Below are 5,735 nucleotides of genomic sequence, written 5' to 3' on the forward strand. Positions count from 1 at the left end.
ATAATAATAATAATAATATAATATTATCGTGATATGAAATAATTCATATCGTGATAAATATTTTTTCCATATCTCCCAGCACTAGTTAGCAATGAACCTTTTAAAAGTCCCAAACTTCACAGAAGGAGGTAAAGATGATAAGAGTTTCATCTTACCCATTATGGAAATTAAGCCTTTTATTGTAAATGGAAAGCATGAAGCCCATGACTCAGGGCACTGAGGGCCAACGGGAGGACACAGTCATCACAGAGTAACAAAGCAGGCTTAGGTGGTTAGTCTCAAGGTAGCCCGGGATTATTCTTCTTAAGGTTTATGAGACTGGTGAAAGAAGATATTCTTTCATTGCTTTAATGTCAGAGTGAAGACGTTCTTTATGAACTTACAAAGCTGTGGTGTTCCACGTCACTCTGGTTTTCAACAAGAACACTAAAGGCCATAAATTAGATTATTTAGTCAGGATGAGTGAGAGATGACAGAACAATGAGTGCCATAATAGCAAGAAAGATGAAAAACTACAAAGAGAAGAAAACTCATAAATGACAGTGTTATCAGTAAAGTGGCTGCTCCTAATACAAACTTGAGAGTTAAAAAAAGTTTCTCTGAAGCTGACAAAGCAACACAAGGAAGCCTTGGAACAGCCATTGTGGCACCAAAGAAAAACCCCAGTACAGCAGCCATGTACAGTGAAAGTTGCCATTTAAAAGAAAATACAACTTATGTGTGAAAGTAATACCAGAGGAAGGTGAAAAACATCCACAGCGTTGGGTTTTTGAAGCAAGGTTTGTGCTGTAAATGGTAAATGGCAAATGGCCTGTATTTATATAGCGCTATACTAGTCCCTAAGGACCCCAAAGCGCTTTACATATCCAGTCATCCACCCATTCACACACACATTCACACACTGTGCTGTGACAAGCTGAGGAAAAAAACTACTCTGCGCTGGTACCATGGGCATTTTTAATCTGTAAACAGTTTCACACCATTTTCAGGATAAAAGTTTATCTGATCAATAGCATAAATTGAGCAGGTATTTTCTGTATCTCTCGACATGCCACACACTTGTTTATGAACACGGTCTTTGAAGCATTTTGTTGCACTTTTGATTCTCAGTTAAGATCAAGGAAAACCTAAATCCACAGACTGTCATAAAGTTGTTGCAAACCAAGCCCTTTGAGTGTGTGTGTCTCTGTGTGTGTTTGTGTGCATTACATCCTGGAGAAGCGAGCTATTGTTTGATATAGAGACATTTAAACAGCCTAGAAGCAGATTTGTTTCAAGACAGTTCTGATTGTCTCTAACATGACAGTCAGCCGCGATGCTTTCTCAGGCCTCCGTTCTACTTTTTACTTTGCCGGTGTACTAAGTGCGAGCCTACAATAGAGCCAGATATGTGATAGGAATGCTACGGTGACAATATATGCCATATATCAGCATAATCCGGAGCCTGCGGGCAGATCTTCTCGCTCCTCTGAGTCCAATTATAAAGTGTGTGTTGTGTGAGCAGACAGGCTGTGTTGCACATGGAGCCCCAGATCCAGCCGGCACCAACCTCCTCCTCTCTAACACCCACACACAGCTTCATATACGCAGCCACAGAAACTCATGGGCAGACACATACACAGCATGAACGATTGGTTGAGGTTTAATGAGGCTGCTGTAGCGCTGCATTGTTGTTCTCAGTGTTACACATTCCTGCATGTGTGTAATTAGAAAGACTGAATTTATTTAATGATGTGAGCGACGGCAGAAGAATTCCTCACTCTCACTGCAGCAGTTTGATTTTCTTCCACTTACACAACTGTACCAAACTCTGTGCAAAAATGCTCCGACTTATGTAACAAAAGCACGCTTAATGACCCGCATTTAGATGTTTTGGGGTTTTTTAGGTCTGAACTTTATGATGAGATGACATCGTTTAGGGTGATTTATGCTACGTTTTGATTAAAAGAATCTCTGGTCATTATATAAAAACTCTGCTAACAAGCTAAAAGTGCAGTGCAGCACATTTTACAGACACAAAAATGAGACTAATTGTCAGCGATGGTGTTTGCACGCTTCTGTTTACTGCTTCCCACTGTCCCTGAATCTGGGACCTGATTTATATGTTGTGCTCTCTGCACTGGCTGAGTGGAAGAAAACAAATTTGTACAGCAAGATTAATGGCAGTCTTTGCGCTCTGCAGAAAGTCATCTGTATGAGAGCAGGTTCAGGTTGAGTCAGAAAGCACCTTGGCTTTGTGAGTGAAATTGTTTATGAGCAAGCTCCACACTGGAGTGAGTGCTGTGTGGAACAACCCCGAGCAACTTGTTGAACTGTGAAGAAAATACACGTTCGTTTGATATTTAGTGTCAATACTCATAAATAAATGAGAGAATCAGAGGTGTTTGATTGTGTAACCATGGAATTTGGGTCAGGAAACATCACAGCAAGCTACTGAAAGACGTAACGGTGCAGAGCTGTGTTCACCATCTGAAGGCAGATCACTCCATCTTTAGCGATCGAATATCATCAAGGCCTGAGAATTTAATGCAAGTTTACAAACAATGAGTATATTTCATTGAGCAGAAGATTGCTGCACTGAGCAGAAATCTGGCAACCCCCCCAAACATTTAACGAGCTTGAGAGTCATTTACTACTAGTTACCATTTACTATTCAGCTTTCATTTGGATCGTAAATGCTAACTCGGTTTAATACATTGGCACTTTTGCGGACTTTTAGTCCAAAATCATCATCAAGTTTTCCCATAGTCATGAGTATGGAATAGAAAGTGTGTGTCACTGAAGCACGACTCTTTACTGTTTCTAAAAATGCACATTAGCCCCGATGTCTGTGAGATCTAAGGCACATGAAGGGTCCTGCCATTATTAATCTGTCATTCTTTGAGAAGCAGCTGATCTGTGAATTTACAAGTTTGAATTTACCAACATTGGTAAGAACTTTCTTCTAAATGTCGTGAGAAAACTGCAGCATCATTCATGATGACTGTTTTTAATAGTTGTGACACTGCATCAGATTCTTGGATTGAGTGTCAGCTAAAACACAGTGACACTGAGGATTTGTACTTTTACGTTATATAGCTCAGTTTTCAGTTTTAAACTACGTCTTGTCTTCTTTGGGGACTGGAAACATGTTGCTTACATGATCAAGCACTAGAGCACCAAAATGCATGTAAAAAGGCAAAAGCTGCCATGTTCACATACTCGCCATGCAAGACTAATCATTTTAGCCTTCAGTGAAATGCACTGCTGAGTGAGTATTTAAAGCCAAAGCTGAAATGATATATTACTCAGAAAACAGCCCATTTGGTTTTCTTTGAAGTCATTCATCCAGTAATTAAAAAAAACATAATTTGTTTATGCAAAGATGTATTTGAATCCAAATGCAGATCTTTTCCTACATCTAACCGAGTAATTCGGGTAATTTAGAAGAACCAGTTTGCAGGTTGCACCTTTACAGATTATACAGGGTGGGCCATTTATATGGATACACCGTAAAAAAATGGGAATGGTTGGTGATATTAAAGTCCTGTTTGTGGCACATTAGTACATGTGAGGGTGCAAACTCCTCAATATGGGTGGTGACCATGGTGGCCATTTAGAAGTCAGCCATCTTGGATACAACTTTTGTTTTTTCAATAGGAAAATCAAACTTATTACACACACAGACTCAAACTTATTGGTAATGTCACAAGAAAAACATTGGTGTGCTTGGTTTCAACGTAACTTTATTCTTTCATGAGTTATTTACAAGTTTCTCTTTGTTCACAGTCATTGACATGTCGAAGAGGTTAACACGGGAGGAGCGGATCGAAATTGTGTTGATATCTGGTGAACACAGTAACCGGGCCATTGCAGCAGATTTCAATGCAAGACACCCTATGAGACCACCCATCTCCCATGCTACAGTTAGCAAACTGCTTGCTAAGTTTCATCAAACGGGTTTAGTGTTCGATTTGCCAAAATGTGGACGCAAGAAAACTGTCACTAATGAAGAAACATCAGTGGTTGTCCTAGCTTCATTCAGCAAGAGCCCACAGCGTAGCAAGAGCCCACAGTGTAGCACTCGCTGCATGTCACTGGAGAGTGGCATTAGTTGAAGGCAATTGTCTATGGTGTGAAGATACGAGATGTGCAGCACCTGAAACTACAGATACTGGATGCCTGTGCTGGCATTTCTCCTGCGGTGTTGCTATCAGTGTGTGAAGAGGGGGAGAAGAGGGTTGCATTGACAATCCAACACAATGGGCAGCACATTATAAGTGGTCAGAAACTTGTAAATAACTCATGAAAGAATAAAGTTACGTTGAAACCAAGCACACCATTGTTTTTCTTGTGACATTACCAATAAAAGTTGTATCCAAGATGGCCGACTTCTAAATGGCCACCATGGTCACCACCCATCTTGAGGAGTTTGCCCCCTCACATATTCTAATGTGCCACAAACAGGACTTTAATATCACCAACCATTCCCATTTTATTACGGTGTATCCCTATAAATGGACCACCCTGTATATTTAGCTTAATTAACTAAGCTTACTAGCATTAGTTAATAACTTTACCCTATCGAATCCCAAAAAGTTGATTCTGTTCGTTTTTCAGTGGGAGAAACATTTCAGCACTCATCCAAGTGACACAGAGTCCTGGTGACAGAGAATCAAAATGATGACGACTGATGTTATTTTCACTTTGTGCCATTCTGCTGTGATTGTGAACTGGCTTAGCAGTGTGTGGACCCGTTTAGTCTTTAAAGACAGTGATCAGGGGCTCAATGCCTGTAATAACAGCCAGTGGGGGGAGGATATTACTCAGTGCCAAAGACCTTCCTTCCTGAACACATCTGCTTCACATCCTCACATCTCACAAGTGATCTCCCTTTGCATGTTTTGCGCTTCATTGCTCGTCTCTAGTTGTGCAAACCTGTTTCTGAAACTGTTAGGATGTTTGTTTCAAATTCCATGCTGTTTTTAAAAAAAAAATGCATTTACTTTTTTTAAAGTTAGGTGCCAACTATCTCATCTGTATCCTAAGAGCCATGTTTCTGTTAGAGATGGACCGATCCGATATTACGTATCGGTATCGGTCCGATACTGACCTAAATTACTGGATCGGATATCGGAGAAAAATAAGAAATGTAATCCGATCCATTAAATATCACGAAAGCACCTCACAAAACTTGCAACACGCCGTAACTCACCTCAGAATGTTAGCACGTTGGAGCAGTACGCATCACGTGATAGAGCGGCTGTGGCATGCGGGACCTGTTGGTGGTCTGGATAGCATTTGGAGCTTCGCTACCAACCCGGCATTTCATCTCCGACAAAGTTATCCCCGAGAGAAGTAAAGCAAGTGTGTAAGTCCATCTCTGAATGTTTGTAAAGCATTCCTGCGTTAAGCTTAACAAGCGACTGCCTCTTCTTGCTCTACTTCAATCATGAAACTGCTTAATGATCAGCTGATCAGCTTTTCTGTCTCTCTTGTTTGTTTTTGGCCCACTTTGCACCAGAAAGAGGAAACCAGCGGCTGAACAACAGCAGCACGTTTAAGCTTGATAAGCTGGTGTTAGAATTTATTTAATATTACTTTCTACACCAGGATCTTTTTCTACGTAGCTGGCGGCTGGTAACTGGGCAGGGGCGGATCTAGCAAAGTTTAGCCAGGGGGGCCGATAGGGCATTAACAGGGAAAAGGGGGCACAAAGACATACTTTTCTTTCTTATTCTCATTTAAAATGTCTA

Source organism: Pundamilia nyererei, unplaced genomic scaffold, assembly GCF_000239375.1.
Source record: "Pundamilia nyererei isolate P.nyererei 1_Seehausen unplaced genomic scaffold, PunNye1.0 scaffold00181, whole genome shotgun sequence".
NCBI lineage: Eukaryota > Metazoa > Chordata > Actinopteri > Cichliformes > Cichlidae > Pundamilia > Pundamilia nyererei.